Consider the following 27,842-nt stretch of genomic DNA (forward strand, 5'->3'; position numbering starts at 1 on the left):
TGGCTTCACGAAACGATCAGAATTATAAATTATGAAATCAAAATGTTATGCGTAGGAACAATGCCGGTCGGGCCGGTGTAAATAACAAAGCACAGTTTACATAATCAGTTATCTTTTACTCTTACGCTACGAATGTTTTCGTCTATTCCTTTCATAAGATTTCCCTGAAACAACCTCCCCTGATGCACGCATTTTCTTTTTCCTTTTTCTTTTTTTTTTTTTAACGTTTCCAGACACAACAGCAACAGAAACGAGAAAAGTTCTGAGCTTAGTCTGAAGTGTCGCACAAGCTGGAATGAGTGGATGCATTTGTAATAAACTAACTCTCGACGCGGAACTTTTCTAAAAACAGTTCACTGGCCTGCGCGATAAACAATTTTTTCATTGCTCTCACAGCGAGATCTAAGCAGATTTAAAATAGCAGGCAGTTGTCGAAGGTAATGCATAGGTCAATTTGGGACGGGACGGGAAGGAGTAAAGGGCAGGTCTTCAGGAGATACTTACGAGACTGTCTAACTCAGGGTTGGGAAGGTAATATTGTTTGTCTTGCCTAGTCTGAAAGACGAACAAAAAACAAAGGGGCGGGGGCGGGTTGTTGTGGGGAGGGAGTTGTGGGAGGGGGGAAGAGACCGTAAGAGGGAAAGGGCAGGAGAGACGCAAGAAACAGAAAGAGGAAATAAGGTGAAACAAAAACAGGAGTAAGTGGAAGTAAAATATGCATTGGGGAAGGAAGATGGGGCGACCAGACATGGTTATTGGGGAAAGGGGAAATATTTTAGGAGAAGGTAAAGAAGCAGTGGGGACAAACAGCGCGGAAAATGGGAAGAGGTAAAGAAATGGCGAAGTGCCAGGAGAGTCGCAGCGAAATACGTTTGTTTCAAAGCAAAGAGTTAGGCACGAAACAGCAGCAAAAGGAGAAGGTGAGGACAACGATTGGTTGCAAGCAAAATTAGCGATTGTTGTGTTCGTACAGAATTTTGCAGGAGTTGATAGTGGTAAGGAGAACAAATAGCAGCGGCAAGGATCGCAAAAAAAAAAAAAATTTTGGCGAGATGAGAAAGCAGTTAAGACAGGCAGAGGTGGTCGTGACAGACAAGTGAGTTGGGGAAGGTTGGGTTGTGTATGGTGGGAAGGGGAAACACGGGGGAAGGGAAGGGATCATGGTTAAGAGCATGGCCAATAAAAATGGTACTTACAAGAGAGTCTAACTCCTCATTTGAAGTGTATTGAGGATATTCGGTCATTATCTGCAATGCAGAAGGAGAAAGAAAAAAAAACGGAGGGACAGAAAGTGGAGAGAGAGAGAGAAAGAGAGAAATGGAGAGTGATGCAACGTTGTGAAGACATGCAAGCAAACGTACAGCATAGCACGAGGCACGATAACAATTCCAATAACAGTAGCGATGACTATAGCAAGAATGAACGGCACTTACAAGCAAGCTAAACAAAAGCCGTCAAAACTACATCTTTCGGCGCCTTCTTTACATTTTTCCTATTTGCTTGGGCCGAAAAACTATATTGACAGCACAATTGCAAAACAATGACGGCAGATGACAACAGTTGAGCAACATGCACAGCCAGGAAAACAGAAGAAATCGGGCAATGTGCTTGGGCATTAATAGCAAACGGCGTGAATGTGGAGATAATTTAGAAGCTAACACTGCAGTGGAGAAACAAGATGCACAAGACCGTTATCACATAGAAGCACAAAAAAACAACACAATGAATTAAAATGACCTAATGACAGTATTCTCCAATATTTTAGCTTGTCGGGACCTTCTGCGTTTTAAAGTGACATCGATATAAATATAAAAAGGCTGAAGGATTCAAGATATATAGAGGACTGTCCACCTCTAGCTTTAACACGGTCCCTGCGTTCAAAGAGCCATCGCGTCCGGCCCGCCCATGCAATAAAAGCTAAGCGACATGTCATTCGAAGCACCACCTCCGGGTCCCCCTCCCAGGCAGCACAAACCATCGACCCATAATTGATACTGTACTGGAAATGCACTGGTGTTACGTTGTGGCGTACGTTATCATCACAGTACCAACATTGGGCCAATGTTTTGTGCTGACTATGCTGGCTTATATTGCGTTGCTTCAATATGCGTCTGCGTTGGACGCTATGCTGCTTCGAAAACAGTGACCGTGTTACAACTAGAAGTGGACAACCCTGTACAAGGCTCAACTATTCCCAGCGTGCTCCGTAAGCTAAATGCAAGGCTTTTTTTTTTTTCTTTTTTTTTATCCGGGGCAGCTGAATCTTGCAGTCCGGCGCTCTGAACAAAAGCAATCAGCGCGACAGGGCTGCCAAGCTTAGCGACGGCGCAAGGAAGCGGTCGGCATACCTGCTTGGCGAACACAGCGATGTCCTCGTTGAAGGATTCGGAGGAACAGACGTCCCCGCCGGCTATTCCCGGCTCTCGGGGAGTGCACGTGGCCAGCTCGCACTTTTCGAAGATCAGCGCCAGAAGGGGAAACAGTGGGTGTCTGCAGAGTGGCCAGAAAAAAAAAAGTACGCCGTGTCGATTACGTCACCTCCGCAAATGACATGGAGCACTGCAATGGCGCATGCGACAGGATGCTCAACTGCAGGAGTTTGCAAGCTCGACATCATAACAGCATTCAGGAATACCGACATGTGGAAGAACTGAGTAGAGGCGTTTACTAGTAACTTCTGCAGCAGAATAAATTCAGATTCGCAATAGCAATGTCATGTTTTGCCGCAGAATTTCCAGCTTATATAGGGGGGAAAAAAGGGGCGAATTTCATAGCAAAGTTTTGCCTCTAGCAGAAAGTAAAAAGGAGCCGTAGCATTATTTTGCCTTTTAGATCTAACAAATTCAGATTTTAATTACGACTTTTGGAGAATAAAACGCTGCGCCCCTACTCCCAAATATCGTCTCCTTAAAAAAGTATCATGAGTAAATGAATAATAATAATAATAATAATAATTGTAAACTATTTTTTTTATTTGATGCGAGAAATAACTACACATATGGGGGAGGGCTAATCTATCCATGATGCAAGCAACTAATGCACTGAAAATAAATCCCTCAATTAGTATGTTTCCAAATTCTCTATTGACCATGAAAAGGCACGAAGCCTTCAAGATCATGCAGAAATGATGGCCCCAATATCGGTACTGTATTGACAATTTCCGGCCATACATAAGGCCAGTGAATAGTCAACACACTCCAATATTGGGTTGCATCACTGGCTAAACACAAACGAGGTAGCTTACGACAGACTAACAAATACGGCCGCATTCGAGTGACAAAGAGTGCAGTGGTTCGGCGGCGATACTTTCTTCCAAGCGCACCACCAACAACACCTGACTGATCCGAATCTCTAGCTTTGGAGGCTAGCTAGAGCTCCAGACGGGTATTTTTGCCGTGCTTTAATTCGTCCACAAAAGTGGCAACAAATTGAAAGGCGTTTGAAACATGCCACAAGGACTCTGTAGTCAGCTTGATTGTCAGAAAGAAAATTTCCCAAATGATGAGCTACGTGCTTATTATGCACGGCGTGTATTTAAAACCGGGTGCGTACGCAGTCCCACCGCTGCAGTAACGCTAGCGTACACAAAAAAAAATCCGCTAAAACGAAACTATGCAGCGAGAAAGATGGTACCGGCCACATTCTATGGGATACACTTGTCCCGAGCCCGATGCCATAGCTTGAGACTTCCGTTTTTTCGCATCCAAAATGGTTTTAAGAAACCATTCCAAGATGTGAAAATCTTGCATTGCGAAAGTCGTTGCAGTGACTACACCCGGTGGAGCCAGGTGTCCTCACGTGTCGCAGCCTCCTAGCCCAAGGAGGTTACAATAGAATTGTTCTTTTACCCCCCCCCCCCCCCCCCCCCCCACCTTTACTCCCCCGGCTCAGCCTCACAGTTGCTGTTATGACTTCAGAGGGTCACATGACATGACCGAGCGCTGATTGGTGGACTGAGTGTTGCGACATCACGAGACCCGTGACACTGACGAGACAGCAGATACAACGGCAGGTGGCAGTCTCACTTCGGAAAAAAAAATTATGAGGTTAGGTTCTGCGGCTGAAGCTTCTCATAGCTGCTGTGCAGAGAGGGGAGGGGCTAACAGTGGAGGACGGCGGACAGGGAGAGGGAAAGAAAGGAGGGGAAAGCGGCACTCTGATGTACTGCGTGATTCAGCGGCTGCTCGGCGTTCTTGATCGGGCGTTACGCGCCATTTTCGCATTTCTTTAAACATACAATAACATACTCCTACAGCCACGTGGCGCATAGTAACGCTAAGCGTATATTACCGTTCGAATTTCATTTGCTGTCAGCGATGTTTTCTTTTTTTGTTTCACGACGCCATTTTACAGGGAAGAAAAGACTCCGAGCCAAACAAAGGCCTTCGCTCACGCGTTCACTGCATTTGCAATATACAGTACGCGATAACAATCGCGCCGTGGTGCTCTTGGGCGCGCTGGACCGCACTTGTCACCTCCGAAAGCTCGCCGAATCGGACACGCTTTGGAGAGCTGCTCGTAGCGCGAGCGTGCGCGCCCCCTCATTTCCATATCCGCGCGCGCCGGCGCTGCACGCGCCAGACAATGGATCAGGCGCGGCAAAGGCGGCGGCGTCGGTCCGATGAAGAATGCGCTGCCCTCCCCACTGCAGTATGCATACCATTACGTCCTGCCCGGGCATGCGGGACGTCTGTCTCGAGCACCAATTTGAATACTCGCACGCAGGCGCTAGTACGACGTCAGCCTTTTCGCGGAGGCAATTCGCGGGGGTGGAAAAGGCGCGGAAAGAACTGAACAATGAAGTAAGGGAAGAAGAAAGGGCAAGAAAGAAAGCTTAAAAAAAAAAATGTCGAAGGAACGATAAAAAAGAAGTAAATGAGGAAAGACAGAAACAAAAGTAAACCTGTACAAAGGACAGTGCTTATATGATGCTTCGCGGCTGGAAGAACGAGACAAAACCTGGCGTGGGCGAGAAGCCCCATGTCTCTTTAGCAGCGGATACAACGTGCAGAGACTTTTATCATAATTTTGTGATTTCTGCACTTATCTGGAGGAATTTCACTGGAAGTACGCAACGTGTCCACGGGAAGTATATATGCAAGGAGGAAATAAAAACTTCCTCTCGTAAGGGAGTTGCAGGTGGGAAAAAAGTTCCGCCTCATGAGCACTCATTGAGCAGTGCTCGGAAGCTTACGTCCTATAGGACCACTATCTAGGTTTTCTACACCTTTTATGCACGTAAAAAAGCATTCCATAGAAAGTGCATTACAGATAATGTTTAAATTTATATATGACGCGTTCTTCAGGACTGTGAACATTTCTTTCGTTTAGGAAAAGGGCTGTAAAGTGAAAGGACGTCCTACTCCACATGGTATTCGGGTTTCGCCCTCACCTTTCAACGCAGGGCGTCTTACTGGAGCTCAAAGAAGCGGTCCGTCCCCCAACGTCTCGAGAATATAACTCTGGCGGTCGACCTCAAGGAAGATTCCGACATCAGCCGCGAAACTACAGTAGCGCGCTTGAGTGCCAGAAAAAGTGGAAGATGGAATTACGACTGTGCGAAAGTCTTCCCCCAGGAAAGGAAGACCATGCATGATCGAAGTCAGTTGTGCACAGGCAAAATCTTGATGCCCCAATAAAGCCCCACCTCTACCCGCAAGGATTGGTGACATCGTCTCTATTGTTCAACGTTGCATCGGTTGGGTTTCCTAGCCCGGCCCGACACCATACGTAATACGAATAAAGCATTCTACGCGGACGACATCACCTTGAGACGATCAACCCAAGGTCCCTGGGAGTCAAGACTGACTTATCCCAGGTGAATCGAGCTTCATTAGGCAATACGTCATGGAGTCTGCGTTAAAATGCAATCTGCCCTGAGAAATCCGAAGTCATCCAGACTCTCGCCGCAGGTTTGACAAGCGAAGCCGATCCATCGAAGCCGATAACGCGCAAATGCCCTGCCGAAACCCTTGATCAAATCACCAGAGAGTGATCACCCGTGTGACCATCAGGAGCAGGAGACATATAGAAAGAAACTTTATACGCCAGTTTTGAGCTCTGGTAAGCCCTGACTGCTCATTGGATGGCCAAATTCTAAAGTTAAAACTCAGCTACTTTGGTCATCTGATGAGAAGAGAGAAGTCGCTGGAGAAAGATTTGATGTTGGGAAAGGTTGAGGGTCGCCGGAGAAGGGGTAGGCAGCGAACGCGATGGTTAGATGGCATCCTCGAGGCGCTGCAGATGAAGTTATGTGATGTTAGGAAGATAGTGAGAGACCGGAAAGCGTGGCTTGACATGGTCCATAGGGTCACGAAGAGTCGGACACGACTGAACGACTGAACTGAACTGAACTGAAGCCAGCCTTATCACATCCTCACCCAGAGAGACATTGAACAGACAGATGCCCTACTGAGGAAAGCCAATAAGACGGCCCCCGGTCTACAAGTTACTCGAATGAGGCAGTGGGCGGGACCCGGGCTCAGGGCCCAGTTGCGGCGGCTGCGTTTTAGTGAAGTTGGAGTGGATGTCAGTGCACGTTAACTCCAGGTGGTGAAAGTTACCTGGAGCCCTGCACTGCGGCGTCCCTCATAGCCTGAGTCGCATTTGGAAATTAGGTCCCGAAAACAAATCACTTTCTTTCAGCTAAACTTTCTGCAGACTTCGATTGACTACGGCAAAGTATTTATTCCTTTACATATTTATATCTTCATTTATTGAAACCGAAATCCAAGACTAACAACAGGGAGGGGCAATGCCGCGACAATGCAATAGCAATGCAAAAACACAAAGTGCGAGCAACTCAAGAAAAGGATGCAGGCTGAATACACTAAAGGTTTGCAGGTATTCCAGCCTCAGTACAACATTAAGAGTAGTGCATTCGTGATTAAAATGTTCAGTTATAACTAAGCCCCCTAACTAGCACTGCTAAGCAGATCTACTAAGCAGCGCTCATACTTAGCTCTGGTGCTTAGTTATACTAACTGACAGTGCTAATGAAGACTACTACTGGCAATTAATTCGAACCATCACTTAGTAATAATGTACAATATCCATACGCCAATCGTGGTATCGCATGAACTCTAAAGTCCACTTAGGCGTCACAAAGCTTTTTGCTTCTCGCACGCGTTCGAGCACACAACGTTTGCCACCGGCCAGGAGAGCGGGTTAATGCTGAATCACGGCTGGATATGGTAACCGCGTTTCTCGACACAAACACACACGCAGGAATTTCCAGGAGGAGCCGACTATTACGGCCCAGTTCACACCTTACGCGTATATAAACACGCCGTACACGAGACACCGCATAACACGTCCCTGTACACCCCATCCAGCTCAGCTTCTCCTCCTGCTCTTACCAGCCACAACTCAAAGCCGGCAAACGGCTTCGCAACAAAAACACACACGCGCACAAACGAAAAACAAGACCCCCACACACACGCTCCACTGTCTGCGCGCAGTTGCCGACTCAAAAAAATGCGCATATATTTGCAATATTTGCAATATTATCTTTTTTGGCTCTCCAGTAAGCGCAAGAGATGCAAGAAAAGAAAAAAGGAGGAGGAGGAGGAGGAGGAGGGAGGGGGGATACAGAGCCTGCAGGTGCACTTTCGAACGATGGCCTCCTTTTCTTTTTTTTTTTTTTTTTTTGTTCTTCCGTTCCTCCAACTTTTGTGGATGCGCTTCGGATTTTCATTGTTTTGTCTCTGTTTTTTATTCTGCGTTAGAAGCAAGCACACCTATATTCACCTCGTCGGCAGACGCCTTGCCGGCCGGTTTGTTCTACCTCGGCTGCCCGCGTGTGCGGCCCACCGCCGCCTTTGTTCCCGGCTGCACAGTTGACGTCAGCGGCGGCGGCAGCACACGCCACGGGCAGCAGGCGGTGACGATGACACGGTGTCATCGCCTCCACCGCACACGAGGCTACATACAGCATGGTCTGAAGGACAGGTGGCTCGGCCGATTGGGCAGCCAGCTCTTGCCAACAAGAGGTGTGTGTGTGTGTGTGTGGGGTGGGGGGGGGGGTACAAAATGTTCGTCCTTGTGAAGCGCGAACGAGTCGATGTTGTGAGGTATAGAAGAGTGGGCAGTCCTGTGTTTTGCTTGTTTAATCTACTTTACGCCAGTTCCTTTCCTTTTCTGTAACACTTCACCTTAATTAATACACAACAAAAAAAGTTCTTCCAAATTGTGCGAGCTTCATTGCTCCTCGCGGAACGTGGCTCTGGAAAACTTCCGTGCGTCGTATATAGGTATACACTCATGGTGATCTGAATCACGCATGCGTTCGAATTTCCGCGACCCCTTACCTTCGCATGGAATCTCGCTAATAAGAAGTGATACTGGGGTAATTTCGCAAAATACTTTCATGGGGTACATTCATGAACTGATGCACTCTCGTGATAACAGAAAGATGCTGCAGATTCGGCCAAGGAACAACGGACGACAAGACACGTTTCCTGACTATGCAGGCGCAAGAGCAGTGAAAAGAAATGCGAATAGCACAGCGCGCAGCTCGGCTCCGCACAGCATGTTTACAAAGATTAAAGTAAACATCGATAGCTTTAGAATGTTTCTGCCTAACTTCAATAAAAGTTTTTGCCTTCGTAAGCTGGAAAAGATTTGCTAACGGCCGTTGAGATTCGCTCTCACTCCGGCGCTGCCGGTACCTGTAACTATACCTGCTGAAGAGACTCAGGTGAGCGCTTGCGCAGCAATATCCGCACGTTATGCCACCGAGCTTATTCTGATTTGCACGTGCTTAGCAATGATGCGCTACACATACAATGATACAATGATACATTTACACATTAAACTTGGCGAAGTTGCGTTACACTGCGTTTCTACAGACAAATGTCACGACAACGCTGACAACGCCTCCCCATGGCGGTGGAAACTTGTCTGGCCTGACGCAAGAATTTCGCCTACATATTGAAGCACAGGAGGAAAAAAAGAAAAAAAAGAAATCAGTTTTTTTTTTTTTTCTTCATTTCAGATCAACCTTTTCAGGGGATCACTTAGGCGTAGGCGCTAAATTCCCCCGCTGAAAAATTTACTTCTCTTTTTCTATCCACTTCCCGTCTCTGGTCGCCTATATCACCTAGGCTTGAATCTGCATAAGTGCTAAAAGAGCCGCGTCGTAACCCAACAAATAAGGTTCGACAGAGCAAAGCTCCCAGTCGACATGAGAGCGGGTATGAAGCGAGTCTTTCAACAAACGCCCACGTTACCACACCAATAATAGCCGCTAAGAGTCTTCTTCCAAAGAGTGCCGCTCTTAGCATCACTCGGTTCGCCATTTTGTTGTTGCTGCATAGTTTTGAGTTGTTTCTTGTTTTGTTTTGTTTTTTCGCCGCTAACTGCTGCTCATGCAAGCACAGAACTCTGGCTGCACCACCACGTCCCCACTAGCTGGCCCAGGCCGTGAGCGGAGCGTCCTTTGAGGAGCCGCGCGGGAGGAAGCTGTTAAAAAAGGGACGGCGTCGTCGTTGGAGTCGTTATTGCGCCCGACGAGCCGCAGCAGCCACCGCGCGTACACGGCGCGTGAGACTTGCTCTGCGGAGGCCAGTTCGTTGCTTCGGCACCGCATGTAAGACACACGGTGTACATACAGGACAGGTGCTGCCTGGCTGACGAGCAGTAAGGGGGAGAGGGGGGGGGGGGGGATGCGTTATAAGTAAATGAGTAATGAAAACAGAACGGTTGGAAAGGACGTTCGTCTCTTGCCTCAGGCGTTATGACTCCCATGACCTCGCGTTGCCAGACGAACCGGTGCGCTTACAGATGCCGCATATACGTGGAGCTGCTTGGTGGGCGAAAACACGCGGCCCAGGTTTTATTATTTCGGGTACTGTGTGAGTATAATGCCCGTCTCCTAGCCTGTTCTTTTTTTTTTTTTTTTCAGGGGTAAATTTTTTTCTGACGCAAAAACCATGTGACAAAGGTCTTTTTTTTTTTTTAAGTTTCTAGAACAACTCTGCCTAATAGTATAGAAAACCCGCGCACACTCCGCATGCAGCGGACTGGCAAAGGAAAATGTGCAGTTCAATGCTGTGAATACATTTTACTTGTACTACATTACTTGTCCATTGCGTTTCTTCAGATGCACGCAGCTGTCTATTTTTTGCATCAGAAGAACATGACAAACACCATTATTATTTTATCTCGACGCTGATCATTAATATTCCCTGGTTGAGTCCTGGAGGGAGGTTACGAAGTGTAGAATACATATAGCGGTAATATACAACGTATTAGAGATATATAGAGACAACCACTATTTTCGGAGTACACGCCGCCGCCTGGATATATATATATATATATATATATATATATATATATATATATATATATATATATATATATATAATATCATGGCCCATTTGTTCAGTTTTGTTTTCCAGGTGGTAGAAATTTCTGGAGCCCTCCACTACGGCGTCTCTCATAGCGTGAGACACCTTGTGACGTTAAACCTCATAAAGCAAACCAAACCAGTTTCATTTATCGTAAGGACAAATAAGCCGAACACATATGACTTCATGCTGTTCAATAAAACTGTTCATGAAGTGGCGCATGACCGACTCTTGACTCTTGTATCGATACACATGTGGCATATACCACTCAAAAAACTCAAACGGACTCAAATTCAAATGTGGTGTTCCACTCACGATAATTACGGCACGAACAAGCGGCATAAAAGCGGCTATGCCTGCGCCTGACAGCTATAGAACGCGACAAGCTGTTATCAAAACGCTAACAAATGGGCCTACATGCGTGTTGACAGGGAATGGAAACGGAAAGGAAAGACGAGGAAAAAAAAAAAAGAAAGAAAGAAAAAACGGAGGGCGCGTTGCTAAAACGTTGCGTTGAGCGCACACGCCGGAAAGGCTCGAAAGTAAAAACGAGGTAAAAACGCTGCACTCGCGGAGCTGACGGGTGTATACCATGTAATATAGCGTTGCAAAACGCGAGCAATTGTTCGGGTCGTTTCTGACCGCGTCCAAAAGCCGACGACCCGGCGGCTGCACGATCGCGGAAAAGAACCACTATTATTTTCATCTCCCTTAAGGATGTGAAGTGTCTTGACCAGTAGTTAGCACCCAGTAGTTAGTATGGGTTTGTAAGCACATTTAAATTCACTGGTAAGCGCTCTAGACGTTAGCATCACACACACACACAAAAAATGTATAAGGCGAAACGAAGTGGCGTCCGTGTGCTGTGCGATGTGAGCGCACGTTAAAGATCCCCAGGTGGTCGAAATTACTCCGTAGCCCTCCACTACGGCTCCCCTTTCTCTCTTTCCACTTTCATTCCCACCCTCATCCCTTCCCTTACGGCGCGGTTCAGGTGTCCACAGAGCAAGTGTGACAGATACTGCGCCTTTCCCTTTGAGGGGAGTGAATAGTGGAGCGCCTTCAAGTGTGTCCACGAACACTGTTGACCTTTAGACGCCACACAGCATATATATAAGCGTCCAGCGTACAACCACGATTACATACGTTTAAAATGGGACTGGTAGAAAAACAGCAACACTCGTCAGCTTGTAAGGCCATCAAGTTGTGCAAGACTGGATGTTATAGCTTAATTCAAATCCCTATACGCTCTTTTCACGTGAAATCTCAGTGAGACTTGCAAATCGAGCACACCTGCTGACCTATCCAGCCCTTGTTTTCACCACCACGTCGATATGTGATAACCACGGGGCGGCGCTCAGGGGCAGCCATGCATACACGGGGAGAGGGGTGCAGTTCCACAAAGCGGCGCTCAATGTTTCCTCAAAGCGGCCCGCATTCGCCTGAACGCGCGTTTAATCGTGGATACGAGCCGCCACCATAATGTGGACTGCTATTCGCCGCGACGCGCAATCTGAAAGGACTTCCTGAACCGACTGTGGCAATTCCAGGCGCTGTTCGGGCCATAGATTGATACGACGGCCAAATGTTTTGAAGTTCTGACCTCACGAAAACACTCACTTTATCTGGCAAGCACAAAACGAAATGACTTTCCTCGAACCATTTACTTACACATTCATGCAGGAGAAGGTTCATCTAGCGTTAAGGACAATTACTCTCCAATTCGTCAGTCGTCGTTAGTAAACCAATTTCTGAAAAAAAGATGGTACTTCACTGATTTGTGAAATAGAAACAGTACAACAACTTGCATTTGGGAAGGTTTCAGCATCGCTATCGCAGAAAAAAAAAAATGAAGTGCCAATGTTCTTAATCCCAAAGTGAAAAAAGTATTCGTTTGCATACTGCATTTTGAAATAATGCATTACCTCGATCGTCGTCGCTGTGATCGCTCTCGACGATCACAGCAAAACTTGTGAGGCCAGACACTGCTTACACACATGAAGCAAAATAAAAACTGATTTCCTGTTTGCTGTTCGAGCGACAAGACTAGAAGAACGTTATAGCTAGGAGTCGTTATTCATCCAGCAAGAACATCGTCAGCTAGCCATTACCACCCTGTACAAGGACAGTCGCTGCTCCAAACCTCAACACCTTCCCGCCGCAGTGCTGGTCTGTTCACAATACGCAGAAGATGGACGGTCCCAGCCCGGCCAGCGGACACCGCCGCAGACGCAGCTGACCGACAAACGGCGCCGCCGGCTCCAATTAGTATCGCCGCAGACGAACCATGAGGCAGCGAGCAACGCGTCAACTAATTGAAATCGATAAAGCGTACGTGAGGTGGCCCAGCGTATGGGGAGGACAAAGGGAGGAGAGAAAGAGTCCCAGACGCGTCCGGAACGGCACGCGTGCGTCGATGCATCGCGGTCACAACACGTCGAACAAAAAGTACAGCCACCGGCCACTGCCATATAGCGCCGCCATCACCGACCCGCGGTACGCTGCGTGCGTGGGGGATGCACTGATAGCTGAACGGAGGGAAGGGCGCGCGATTAGCACCAGTCGGCGCTATGTGTTATAGACAGGTTCACGGCCATATTGCTGAAGGCGTTGTAGATGAGAATTTGATCACCAGCTAGTTATTGACAACGTAATTAGTTAACTAGAGGAACTTATTAATTTCTTCCTTTTACCAGAGTAAAGTTTGCACGGTCATGCAGTGACGCCGTGAACTCATACACACGAGAATATACAACAACGACAAGTTAATCGAAATGATCCCATAAAACAGCTTGCCTGCAGCATATCAGTCTAGTACGGCTACCAGAGACTCCATTTAGTTCAACGGAAGATTTCGTAACGGTGCATGTATTAAAGCTCGATGAGCTACTGGCAGATGGCAGAACTGCAACAGCCAGCTTAAACTTCAACTGTACAGACCACACCGAAAGTGCGCAGAGGCGGACACCCAGTCCATGGTAAAAAGGCAAACAAGATTCGCAACGCCGTGCTAACGCCACGTAAAGACGGGAAAAGAAAAAAAATGAGAGAACAGAAGAGGAAATCAATACCGTCACGCGATAAAGTGCCAAAGCGGTTCAAGGCAAAACCGACGAGCCCGACGTGACAATGAGATTCGCCGCCCATATCAGTTCTCCGCTTGCTTCGTGAAGTTACATAGGCACAAAGGCTTCACATATGCCATAAGAGACACCAGTGCGGCGCGAAAAGTTCAAAAAGAAGCCATCATCAAGTCGGCCAGCACCCATACAGACGCATGAAAAAAGAAATAGGGGGGAGGGGGGGGGGGGGGGGTGCGCAAGCTAAGCTGTTCGGTGATTGGAAGCATACCGCGCGGTGGTTACATGTTCCGTGTCACCACCCATGGAGTCTTGGCTTTAGGTGAAAATGATGCGCATATAAAGTTGCCCGAGTGCACACCAAGCCGTTTTCGACATTTTTCTGTAATACAGGTTGCACCATAACCATACAGTTTCACTCTCTCTCTCACTCTCACAAACACTTCACATTTGAATGCAGTTCACCCATATCTAACGAGTCTGACGGGAAAGCGAATTTCGTTCAATATATCCGAAGTTCACTCTATGTGGCCTAAGTATGCAATGTGAAGCAAGTGGACTTTTTTTTTTTTTTTCTGTAATTCTTGTACACATATTTTTTAGAGAGACCTATTCACGAATGTGCACCTGTAGCGCCACCCTCGTCCGCAACAAGCGAGCGGTTGTCATAACTGAGGCTGTTATAGCGGGCTGGACTGCATATACACAATATTTATTTATTTATTTATTTATTTATTTATTTATTTATTTATTTATTTATTTATTTACTTATTTATTTGTTTATTTATTTATTTATTTATTTATTTATTTATTTATTTATTTATTTATTTATTTATTTATTTGTCTTTACCCTCAGGGCCGTACAGGCATTTCAGAGGGGAGTGGGCAAGAAGAAATACAGGAAAAAAGAAACACTGCAAAAATCGGTGCATAAATAATACATCCTATATATACAATATTAGCTATGAAATCGGCAATAATTGTATTAGTAGACACAAAACTAGTAGTACTTATACAATGCAAGTTAAAGCTTCGCGAAAGTTATTTGTATCAGTAATAGATATAATTTCATTAGAAAGATCGTTCCATTCTTTGGAAGTACGGGGAACAAATGAGCGTAAGAAAGAATCTGTTTTGCATAAAGGGATGGCTACTTTGCAGGGATGATCAATGCGATGCGATATGTAATAGGGTGTCTGAAAAAATTGCTGTGTAAGACGGAATGATAATACAACTTGTGGAATAGGGTTAGCCGGCAAACTTTTCGTCGTGAAGCCAATGATGGAAGACGCAAAATAGTTTTCATTTCTGTGACACTTGCTCGTCGGTTATAGTTAGAAAGAATGAAACGAGCAGAGTTATTCTGATCGAGTTCAAGTGCAGTAATTAAGTAATCATGGCTAGGATCCCAGACCGCTGCTGAGTATTCTAATTTTGGAAGTATTAAAGTTTTATAAAGGACTGATTTCAAAGCATTCGGGAGGTACGGGGTTCGATCCCCAGTGCCGCCGGGTACCCACCGGTTTCCAGTGGGTACAAGATTTCCCCCGGCCTGGTGCTCGGCTCTTCTGGGGTGAAATGCTTGGGAAAAAGGGCCATGAACCGAAATGTTGGTTCAAGAAGAAAAAAAAATAAAATAAGACTCCGCAGCTTTCGTGACAAGTTGTAGCAGTATCGCACCAAGCTTGGCGCAATTTCATTAGTTGGTTTGTGGGGTTTCACGTCCCAAAGCGACTCAGACTATGAGAGACACCGTAGTGGAGAATTAACTCTCCTAATTCCGACCACCTAGGGGTCTTTAACGTGCACTGACATCGAGCAGCACACGGGCGCCTTGCATTTCACCAGCGTCGAAAATCGGCCGCCAAGGATGGGATTCGATCCCGCATCCTTGGGCACAGCAGCCGAGCGCCCTAGCTCACCACTGCGCCACCCCGGCGGAGCCAATTTCATTAGCACAAGACACAACACAGGCAACGCACAACTGATATATGCTATGTTATTTTATGTTATATTATTTATTTCAGGTACTGTCAGTCCTAATCAGGGATTTTTATGTTATGTTATGTTAAGTTTGTCGTCTGGCACCATGCCTTATTCTACTTTAGTAGACATCATGAACTCGCTCATCCTTTAGGCGACTTTTCTACTTAACTGCGAAGCGAATTGAAAGCACAGCCATTAAACATTTTGTTGTTGTTGTGTTTGGCACAACCTGCAGCTTCTACGCAATAAACAGAAAATAGGCGTCATTTTAGTATATCAAGAGGGTCTCATGTTACACGAATACGGCCGCAGCTCCGTGTTGCAGCGCCTATCACTGCATATTACTGAAAGAGTGACGTGGAAATAGGCATAAAGAGCCATCCAGCCGACCACCGAACTGGGTGACGTATAATAGCTTCAAGTTATATACAGCCGTAATGAAGAAGCGTTCATACAAACTGGTTCGCGCTTTTTTCCACGAAGCCGGCGGCAAAATAGTCGCCTAGTTCCATCATGTGCAGCGTCACTTTCTAGCGGCAGTGCAGCGGCAATATATCACGCAGAAGCCATAAAATAACACGAAGCATTCAATTATCGCGAAACATAGCATATAGCTCCAGTGATCCCGAAACAAGCTGCAATTGTCTCTACTCGGTGCTCATCACGCCAAGGACTTGGCATTACAGCTGGAAGCAGTGAACATAACCTCGTTGCTAAATGTTGATGCGCAAGGCAAGGCAGTGCGAAAGCAGCGGTAGTTTATACCCCCGCGGATGCCCGTGAGTCCATATACGTCGATGACCAGTAAGTTGAAAATGCCCCAAGCCTAAGGTTAATGCCCCGCCGCGCTCGGGATCGAATCCCGACTGTGGCAACCGCTTTTCGATGGAGGCGAAAAGCAAGCCAGCCGTCAAGTGCACGTTAAAGAACCGATGTGATAGGAAATTGCGGAGCCCTTCATTAGGGTGCCTAGCATAGCTTAAGTCTCTCTTGGACGTTAAACCCCATAAACCAAACCAAACCAAAGTTTAGAGTCACAGTTCGAGGGCATGCAGGCTCTGTACGAAGTCAAAGCAGACTCAAACGGAAGCCTCGGGCCAAAAAGCTTCACGCCCAAGACAAGAATTTTATACTCTCATAGCGACGCGGCTACAGACTATAGGCAACAATAATATTACGGTAATTCAATTACTTTTCCCAGTAACTTGTAATGTCGAGCGCATTAACTGCTGAGTTACCGCGGCGGGTTTTGAAAATTTTCGCCATATGTAGGCCAAAATATTCAAGGCCGACTTAGAGTCTCAGTCGCTGTTGAGGTACAAAAAAAAAAAAACGTAACTACCCATCACGGAATGCCAATGAAAAGGAGTCTTCAAGGAAATGGAACTGAATTGAAATGAAAATTTCTAAACCAGGAATGCTACTGGCTTCCATAAAAATGAAAAAAAAAAAAGTAATAGAGGTGCACTCTTTTTCTTTTTTTGCAGAAATGTGCCATTTCTAGATTAGTCCCAATCTTAAGACTGGGCCAATTTTAATGTAAGGGCATTACATTTACGTGACTTCTAAAAAACTAATTGTATGTATGTATGTATGTATGTATGTATGTATGTATGTATGTATGTATGTATGTATGTATGTATGTATGTATGTATGTATGTATGTATGTATGTATGTATGTATGTATGTATGTATGTATGTATGTATGTATGTATGTATGTATGTATGTATGTATGTATGTATGTATGTATGTATGTATGTATGTATGTATGTATGTATGTATGTATGTATGTATGTATGTATGTATTCACTGCGAAATCACACCATAAAATCATTGTATGATTCTAGTGAAACGTTTTCACCATAATGGTCAGGAAAGAGAAAGGTATAAGGTAGGAAGATGGGAAGGTTTTTATACAGTCACTTGTGGTTCAGGAGGAGTCTCATCCTTGCCTCTCGGCAGCTTCACACACACTGCAAGCCCTTGACTATGATACAGTCATTATGCCCTGGGTGCATTACAGCAAACCCGTACGTACAGTGCAAGTGTAGAGGTCCCGGAAACATTGGATTCGATCCACACGACGGAGAGCCCAGCCACGTGTCGGGTCATTAAATGCATGTACGAACAAGCCGGAACTGCTCACGGAGTGCGAAACAACTAAAGCGGAAAAACGAGAGCCTAAAATACAAAACAAAACGACGCCGCTGTGTTGCCGGAAGCAGTAATTATAGATGTCGAGTTCAGTCCCGATAAATTCGGCTTTGGGAGCAGCCCACTGCAACAATAGGTTGCGCGACTCATTAGCCTAAAGCGAGAGGAACGTTTCCAAAACCACCTGTTTTTACTGTTTCTACTTCGTTGGCTCTGGACCCGATCGTTACTTCATGATGAGTAAAGAATAATATGATTCGCATTCGGGTGTACTTGTAAAACAACTTCGGTGGTTTTTTCATCATTTTGAGTTATTTATTGCATTAAATTCCTCGATGCCCCCTGCCAGCGACACAACAAGCTGTTTTTCAAGTATAACTGTTTTTAAAAAGAAAGAACAGCGAACTAAAACTGAAATTGGTTTCATGACAGAAACGGAGTTTCCACTTGACGAATCGATGACCTCACAAACAGTATTAGAAAAAACGCTCGCACACACGTTTAAAATGCCTGAGGTAGCCTAATACACACTTCAAAATTTCTTGATCCCGCGGGGAGCGGACAGTAACGTGGGTATGTTGTTTGTGACGTCACAAAATGAAATCTTCTCAAATGAGGCCATGAAAACGACACAGTTTAAATTCGAGTTCCGCATGAATGAATTATCGCACGGCGCTCAAGTTTGGCAGAATGTGTCAGCGCGGAGAGGGAAACCTATAGCAAAAGTTTTACCAGAATAAGCGAATGCCGAGAAACCTGCGAAGTTGCCACTGTCTACAACGAAATGGTCCATATATCAGCAAAACGGGTTGACCCTCCAAGCCCTCTATTTGTGTTCTGTACTTGAATGAAATCTAAGAGATGAACATTCGAGCCTCTCAAAGTGAGCTTTTCGATTACACTCTAAACGCACACGTTCCCGGAGCCAATTTCCTTCACATACCTGTATCTTCTATTAACACAGACGCAACCACATATGGTTTCCCGAGATTCAAAGCAAACTGCGACCGTTGACAGCGCATTGCACAGTTTAACGCAATGTTGGCATTAACGCAGAAAAGGAATGATAAAAAGCATTGACGAACAGTCTGAAAGGATGTTCCTAAGTCCAAAAGCTCGTTTCCGTTGACTCTACAGATAGGAGCATAAGAATAAAAATAGATATCTCCTCTCGTGTGAGCCTAAATTTTACTGCAGAATGAACGGGTACGTCACACAAGCGATGTAGCATGCGCACACTAATGCGCACTGATTTTACGGGCACTAATGGCATCATACTAAGCCTACGCCATCTGCGAAGCGCTTGTCGTCTGTGCACGTGTCACTGAAAAAAAAAAAAAAAACAACGCAACTTTCATCTACAGACGTATCTGATCAGAACTGGCCTTAGGACAGCGGAATCGCCTACTGACATTGAACAGCATCACACCGCGAGTGAGCACTTTGACTGCGCATGCCCAATGGCGTGTGGCGCCCTCAAACGACCCCTCCGCGCACCTGGTCGGTAACAACAGCTATGTTGCTTACACCCTTACCGCTCAGGTAAAACAGAAAACTCCAAACCTCTATCCCCCTTCCCCCTTCCCCGTTATCAAGTAGCCACCGGTTATCCTTGCGACGCACTTCTGTACGCAATATAGACCGAATACGCAACAGCAGATGACGGTCGCGTGCAGTTCCAAGACTGGCAGTGTTTCAAACCACCAAGCGCTCGTGAAGTTCGCACACGTGACCACTGGAGACATATGCATAACGGAAGTATTGTCCATACGTAGGTGGCTGTGCACGTTGTCCTTAGAGCTCGAACATGGCCGAGTCATATATACGAAGCGAGAAGCGGCACCAAAAAAAGAAAAAAAAAAAGAAAACGCGAACCGGATAGGGATAATGCAAACATGGCGCATATGAGCGATCGTTCGCATATGCGTACGCACATGCGTAGCATGTTGAACCAAGGGGAACAATAAATAAAGTTAAGGAGCTTAAAGATAAAAGCAGGCCGAAGCCTAGAGAGAGAGAAGGAACAAGGGAGGGAGAGGGGAGTGAAGCAAGCTAGATTCAGGAAAACAAAAAGAAACACTGGGGGTCTCATCGATTAGACCGCAGCTGCCCGGCGTCTGAGGCGAACAATGAAGCGCGTGCCCGCTACAAGAACGTGTAGGTGTCGGGCGCCGCATTGCCGCTGTGTACAACACAGCGCGAGCGGGCTCACGTTGGCCACGTAAAGCCAGGAGACGGGACTAGCGACACCCGCTGAGCGTTCTCCGCGCGCATCGCTCGCCAGCTGGCGCAGAACCTAGGCGAACTTGATTTTAAAATGTCAAGTCTGAGGGAAAGCTCCGGTCCTTAAATGTGGCGCAATGCGAGGACGATGTACAAATTTGCCACGTGAGATTGTATATATACCGCATGCAGCACAAAACACCGGCCCAATATTGTAAGTGTGTTGGTGATATCCGGCCTTATATAGGACCAGCACACTTCTATAGTGCCGGGGTACGCGTGTACGCGCATAGAGCTTGACGGTGAAGAGGATGGTGACGGCTACACATTTTACAATGGGTCGCCAATCCATCAAGGCGCGAGGAAACTATTAACCTCCTTTTTAAATAAAACAAAGAAAAATTAAATAGGAGGGGAAACATTGCAGTGTTTGTTACTAGACAGTTAAGTGCGTGCACTCGGTCCTCTGAGTACGTGTCATGTCACCATTCATATCGTAGCACAACATTTTAGCGCTGAAACACCAGGCGTCGATCGTTTTTTTTTTTTTTTTTTTTTTTTGTTATCCGCCTATTTGTGGTTCGCTGTTGCTTACACGTCCACAAAAAAAAAATAATAAATAAACAAAAGAACGGTTCATATGTCTTGCTTCTTTCTACTTTCTACATTCTACATTCTCTTCGTTTCGTCCTTTTTCTTAATTCTCTTGCATTTTAACAGCGTTGTTGTTTACATTCGTGACATTGGCGAAGTCATCACTGGCTGCTTTTGCAATACGTCACACGTTGGACTACATCTTTACGGCACAGGATTCACTGCTCATAAAAATGGACCTGATTTTAAAGTACGACCTTAAAGCGGAAAGTTATGATGTACTTCAATATTCAACTGAAAAAACCTTGTACCAGGTGCAAAGGAAATAATTAAGATTCTTCGATCGACTCTAGGTGATTGAAATGACCTGAACCTTCCACTACGACGCCCATCACAGAATCTCACTTCGGAGCCCACCACCGGTTAGACCCCTTTACCATATACTATTCAGGCCTTATTTAGCTATGAATACGTGTTCGAATACCTTAAAAAAAAAAAAAAAGAAAAGAAAAGAAAGAAAAAAAAACGAAATAATGAGCGATGAAGCATAAAATTACTGTATTATCGAGTATATGCTATATCATATTTCATATGAAAGGCTAAGGTCCCTTCAGACTTGTAAACATTGCTGCAGGTTTGGTCCTCTACCAGCAAATGTCACACAAGGTATGTTGTTGTTCGGTGTTTTCTCATCAATTTGTCCGTTTATTCATTTTTTTTTGTCTTCCGTTGTGCTCCTAAAGAGTTGTTTTTAGTTGTTACTTTCAAGTCGTCATCGTTACAGAATAAAGTGTATAATATGGATTCAGCTCTGCGTTCTTAAGGCGTTGCTATTTGCTTTCCTTTTTAACTGTAAGTTACCCTATATGACGTGTGCGGTGATTTACAGAGTTTAATGTCCCAAAGAGACCGTGGATATATGAGGGACACAGTAGTGGAGAGCTTCGAACTTTGTTAAGACCACCTGGTGTCCTTTATAGATTTTTCCATAGAGACGAAATGTTAGTGGCGCTCATATAGTCTTTGAAATGGTGATGTAAAACTTCCAAGAGAAATGGTAACATTCATCCTATTCATGTAATCTATTTGTGTTTTGTGTAGCATTTTATTTTGAAGAGCAATTGGCTTTAAAGAAAATGTACATAGTTTTATATAGAACTCACAAATTTTGATGAATCACAATTGTACGTATAATGCTCTTGCTGCTGTTTAGCAGTTTATGTTAAATCTGTCTTGCCCTACAGTGTGAAAACTACTGCCCTCCTTGTGTTGAAACTAAAAACTCAGGTTATTCTTATGAATAAAGATTAAGAATGAATGAATGAATCCCATTTTACACAAAAAAATCATGTAAACTGCATTTTTTAGGTAAAATGACCCAAAATATATGATTCAAATGGGACCAGCCCCTTCAAGAGCGACCCATAAATTCGCCCCTGGCTGTGAAACTCTAGAAGTACCAGAAATTGGCGTGCACTGATGGTCATAGCATTGTGGTTGATTAGGTCAATCCGAGGTTAGTCCTCTTGCCCCTTCTAGCCCCAACGGGTAAATTGTAAATTGGCTTGTAGGAAACGGAAGGCGCAGTATCTGTCACACTTCTCCATGGAGACCTGAACCGTAAAGAAAAGGAGCAAGGTGAATTTGAAAGAAGAAGAGAGAAGAGGTGCCTAGTGAAGGACTCCGGAATAATTTCAACCACCCGGAAATCTCTAGCGTGCACTGACATCTCACTGCACATGGCCACCTTTGCGTTCCGCCTCCATCATCGAAACGCGGCCGCCGCGTTCGGGTTCGAACCCGGGTGCTCCGGATCAGCAGTCGAACTTTTTAACCACTAAGCCACCTCGGTGCACCTCAGTGGGCCCAGCATCAAGCTCTTAGGGACAACAGGATTAAACGCGAGATAGTGATAATTCATCGATATCACTGGCTGGATGACCGTTTGAGGGGCTGTTCCGCGTCATTCTAGAGTTGCGATCGACTACAGTGATATTTCGCAACAGCATATATAAGTGTATAGTATGTATGTATACAACACACACGTCCACCCCGTCCACACAAACACGACCTAGTGGGAAGCCGACCGCCTGCCGTTTCCCGGAGTGGCTGAACGGCAAGACTGGAAAGCAATGCACCCACTTCGGCTAGAACAGCTGACGTTTCCACCCCCACAGTGCAACTTGTTCCACGAAAAGCGCGCAAAGCGAAGCGAACATCCATTTTAACAGTGAGCGGAAAATGTCCCGCGCGCTGCAACAGGAAAAGTGGAATTAACGAGATGCAATCCTCGCGTACAACACAGAGAAAGCACAGGTGCGACATAACCATCGCCTCTTATTCTCTCTCTGCACCGATCCCTTCAGACCACCCTCGTGTACCGCAACTAAGCTGAAAAAAAAATAAATAAATAAAAATAATAATAATAATAAAGGCACGCGAACTATCGGACTGACGCACAAATGCACTGTGCATCCTGTGCGCGTGTGGACGGTTCGTGCGTATAGGCAGCGAAGAGAGAGCGCATATTCATCTTCCACATGCTGGCTGCTTGTAAGCCCGTAGGGTTTACACAGAAGTTCACGAGGGTCTTGTTGCGGGCTAGTAGTTGAATTCAGACTGCTAAAAATGGGAACAGCGAAAAAACAGGACGAAGAACGCCTGTGTTGTTCGTTCCCCTCTTCGTCCTGTTTTTGCTCTCTTCCCCTTTTTATACACCGAAAGCGGAGGTTATTGGGTAAGAGGGAGGGAGAGGAGGGTCGTTCCACGACTGGCCCTGGGTGCAACGCACGCATGACGGCCCGAAAACACTAGAAAATCAGCTGTATACGTATATCTACGCCTATGAAAAAAAAAAATAATAATAAAATAAAAAAAAAAGAAACAAAAAGGTTTTCGGCACGGTATAGAATGGGCACTCATCATTTCTGATGTTCAGTGCACGTGTCAGATGAAATGAAGTGTTCACGATAAGGACATGTGATAATACAGGAAGGGACGTATAGGGTGAATATGAAGTGTTCTCAATAAGCACAGTAGAAGATATAGGAGGTCGCGGATCAAGCCAAGATGTGCCGAATGCCACGTTTTTGACATAGCACTGTGCATCGTGAAATTTCATTTTCACCAGTGGAATATTTCTTTTGGAGCAGTAAAGCCCGGCAGAACTGTATCCACACTGACACGGGACCAAGAATGTGGCCAGACTCCGTACTGGTACACTTCCAAGCTTTGTCATCTATAGTCCCCCCATTTTTTTTGCTACTCTTAACTTTTCAACGCGTTCATACAGAGTAAATGTCGTATATGCGCCGTAAACTTTTTTCAAGTGACGCAAGCCGCCGAGCGGTACTCCAGGAAACGCTACACAGCGACTGCACAGTTGTTGACGAGGCAGGAAGCGGCAAACTGCGTCACCATTCCAGTAGTGAAGCTTAACATCTACCGTGCTTATAAACGCGGCCTTCACCTGTTGCCTTACGAACACCACAAGTGGTAGCGACGCTGCCCGTCGATGTACCACGTGCACTACGCGCACATCTGCCCCAAATGAGCTCCTCTCCTTTGTATACAGAGAATGCCTGTAAACACGGACAAGCGTTGAGCGTTGGCACTTTGTTTGTTTCATCGCTATTTTTATGAAGCGCTCACAGAGCACCGCCGCGTTCGATGCCAGCTGCCACCAGAGAAGTGCACTATACTTTGTTCCCGGCGTTTTGCTCCACTTATCGCGATGCCGACTGCAGCGCTTGTCTCCTGTCCCTGGTCTATTCGTTCTGCGCTGCTGACTTGTAGATGACTACACGGACCCTTATGCGATTCTGAGAAAGATCTCTGTGCATTTGTGTGTGTTTATTTATCGGAACATTGACAAATTTCGCGATTATAATGGTCTACTTCATTCATCGAAGCAATGTCACCTCTTGCGTCGTTTACTCATGTGCGAATGAAGGAGAGATCGGGGCTGTAGAACACAATCGAATGTTTACGCGCAAGAACCTCATCGACGTACATAATTTCGAAACAGAAAATCTTCTGCATATAACTCCTCGCCCTTCCCAGCTCCACGCAGTGTCATCGAATGTGAATATCATCTAACTGAATACGAAGCAGTACGCAGGTTAAAGTGCCGAATGTCATAAATATACAATTTTGCTATACCTCTGCAGCGCATTTGCAAAACATGCTTTCATTCCCTGGCAAACCCGAATTATAAGCGTGGAGCAGCTATAGTTCCGCTATGTTGGCCTTTCGTCAGTTTTTCATCCTCAAATTACATTTGTTATCACCTGGCAGTTAAGGAATAAGATGTAAAGTGCTTCTATGGTGACACGTAAAGGATTGAAGTAGGATTAGGTTAGGATTAAATGTAACATAAGGCAAGAAAAAGAGGAGCGAATAGTGTCGTCGATGGGACTAATGTATGTATAACCTCTGGCCTCCATACAAGGCGAATTAGCGTTAAAAGCAATTTTATTCTTTTTTTTCTCTCAATTTATTCATTCCACTACCTTTCAGCCCCCCCTCCCCCTATCCCCCCTCCCCCCGCAAGTTTCTTTCCTTTTTTTTTTTTTTTTTTTTTTTCATCGCTCTCTCTGTGTTCACAAGACACAGTCGAGGAGAGTCTGCTTTGCGTGGTCCCGCATCCTTTGTGAAATTGTGAAGTCCATGAATTTTTTTTTTTTTTTGTTCTTTCGTTTCCCTTTTGTTGAAGCGAACGCCTCTGCGTTCCCTTTTTCGTTCTCTGAGCGTTCACCAAGTCTCCACATGGCCCCTCGTACACAACTTACGTGGAAGAGAGTGTGTTCTTGTTTCGCCCGCCGCTGAGCTTGTTTTTCCGTTCCGCCGAGGGCCCCTCGCCCTTTACGCGAGACCCGCGCGGCGGAGCGACCGGCTTGCGTCTCCCACCTGCTGCGACCCAACAGCTGCGAGCAGCGACGCTGTTGCCACTGCTCGCTGCTGCTGCTGCTGCTGCCATGTTTGCTGCCCGGCGCGAATCCTCGCGCGGCTGTAGCAGCAGGTTGGTTAGGCACAGCTCGACATCTTTCTCTGCCCCCCCCCCCCCTCACTACCCCCATCCGAGTACATCTTAACAAGCTACGCGAGTTGACGACCGAATGCGCCGCGCAATTACCAGCCCTGATAAGCCGGATATACAGCGCGCCGGCTGTAGAGCGAGGCGCAGCGCAGAGAACGAGTCTCAATTTTTTTAGCACCCGCATCCATTATTCGCTATCAGTTTACAGAAATAACACGAGTCGAAACAAAAATTTTACGACGCCAAGAAAGAATGCTCGCGAATGCAATGAAGAGACCTTACTTGCTCAGATTCAAAAAAGAGAGGGGGGTAGCAAAGAACATCCTGCACATTCTTCTTTAAATATGTCAACTGACTTCTGGGGGCAACGACGAACCGTAGAAAACACAATATTAAATATTCCTTCCTGAAAAAAAAAATGATAATAATAAGCAACCACAATACATGTACATATGCCTGAGAACGATCTGTTTCCTCTATCGACGGTAAGCATCGGTAGCCCTAACAGGACCATTCCTTCGAATCGAAGCGTATAGGCGTGTGAGAGCAAAGACATGAACCATCCGCACTCGACAAGCGTCACCCGCCATGCACCTTCCCCTTCCAGCAGTCTAGAGGGATTTCATCCACAGCCATCCGCTCAAAGTTCTTCACCTGTCTCGACCTGCCATAAGGCCTTGAAGCAGTGGAACTATACCCCCCCTCCACCCACCGACCGCATCTAGCTACCAGCTCACCACCTCACCACGGAAATCCACCTCCACCCTCCACAAAGGTCTCACCCATCTCATCGCTCTAGAAGCGCAGCAGAGATAGTATACGCAGCAACGGCACAAATGAGTGACGAAGAAATGAGATTCAAAGAACGCGATGAGAAAGCGAGCAGTGTAAATCGAAAAGCAATTGATGTCTCCTTCTGTAATATGTACACCTTTGCTACATCGGGGAAACCGCCAATTTTTTTCTGCTACACATGTCGCCGTGAAATCGGGGAAACAACTACGTCAAATATTAGTTCAGCACCCTCGACCCAGTGGAGAGGTGGTAGGACGGCAAATCAACCGCAATGTTTTAACCAATGGCAAATCCAAGATCTAGCTGCAGCCTGGCATGACCTCATAAGGAATTTACCTACTGGTATTCCTTTGTGTCATGTGGTGAACTCCGTATCAAGATTTTGCTAGCTGATGGGGCTAAAAAACGGTAGTGAACCTAAAGTTTCGAGCCACCTACGTTCCTGAGACCAACAATTTGGCATACTGCTAATAGCACGATTGTGTAGCAGCAAGAATGCCTGCATAGGCCCATATGGTTTACGTGAACTTTTTTTTTTACTATTCTTGTGAATAAATTGATTTGATATTTTGATTAACTGATGGTTTCGCCGCGAGCCAGTATTTGACCACGCACCCCATAGGCGGCGCCTACATCTGGTACAATTGGTAAACAGTAAATGCCAATAGAATTTGTAGTATAAAGAAATTTAGGCGAAATGATAGCATGCCGTAAAGATTGGCCGATTGGTAACGAAAAGAATATAGAGACCATGGCGGCACATGTCACCACCCCTACTCAAACAGGACGATCCTATATATATATATATATATATATGTCATCGTATCATCACGCATCCTGTATGAGAACGGCCACTGGTCCCTCCCGGACTGTGAACCGGACTTTCGTAATCCGCAGTATTTTGCAATAGGATGCATATGGCGTCACTCTCACTGTAAACAAAATCGCAGCCTTTCTGTGTCTATATAGCTCGCACCCTCCAGAATGGGTGCACTAAGGTACTGATTGGCAATTTTAATGGGCCCAGTAAACAGCACTGCCCCAATTAAAAGGGTACATCAGTGCCTCAATGAACCCTTTCTGTAGGTTATAGACACTGAAATGCACATTTAAGGGCGCGATTTGTCAGCATTGCTGTCGCACGACGACAAATGCCCGAGACGAAGGCCGGTAACGCAAAGAGCCTCACCCGTAGATGGCGTCCTTGTCCCGCTTGTGGACGTCCGGCACGGCGCCCATGACGTGGTTGGCGGCCCCGGCGGCACCGTGGTTGGCGTACATGGCGGCGGCGGCGTTCATGGGGTGCGGGCTGTGAGCCAGCGGCTGCATGCGCCCGTGAGGGTCGTAGCCGCCCAGCGGGCCCTCCAGGGCCGCGCCACCCCCGCCGCCACCGGCGCCGGCGCCGTAGTGAGACACCGGGTCGTCGTACTGCGCAAGAGAGAAGGACCGATCGTTAACAGCGGCTATAACATTGACCCAATTTTAAGCGGACACAAACGGGGAAAACGAATGGACCGTTGGGATATAGAGTCAACTCTTCGTGATTCAAAATTAGCTAAGCTTTATTTTAATACGATTACCATCATCATTTATTTTCCCTTAAGGACCCCTAGGCGGGGTGT

General features: G+C 46.0%; 1 pseudogene across 1 annotated transcript in view; it reads right to left on the reverse strand.

Annotated features, from left to right (window-relative positions):
• The window catches only part of LOC146175636 (homeobox protein Meis1-like), a 326,682-nt pseudogene that overhangs the window by 269,830 nt on the left and 29,010 nt on the right, over positions 1-27,842 (reverse strand). The window contains exons 2-3 of the transcript XR_014701149.1: positions 27,410-27,648; positions 2,349-2,490 (exon numbers count right to left, since the gene is read on the reverse strand). The product of XR_014701149.1 is annotated as a homeobox protein Meis1-like (transcript). The remainder of the gene's footprint in view (positions 1-2,348; positions 2,491-27,409; positions 27,649-27,842) is intronic.

This window comes from Amblyomma maculatum, chromosome 10 (assembly GCF_055883805.1).
Source record: "Amblyomma maculatum isolate TAMU_Amacu chromosome 10, ASM5588380v1, whole genome shotgun sequence".
In the NCBI taxonomy this organism is placed as follows: domain Eukaryota; kingdom Metazoa; phylum Arthropoda; class Arachnida; order Ixodida; family Ixodidae; genus Amblyomma; species Amblyomma maculatum.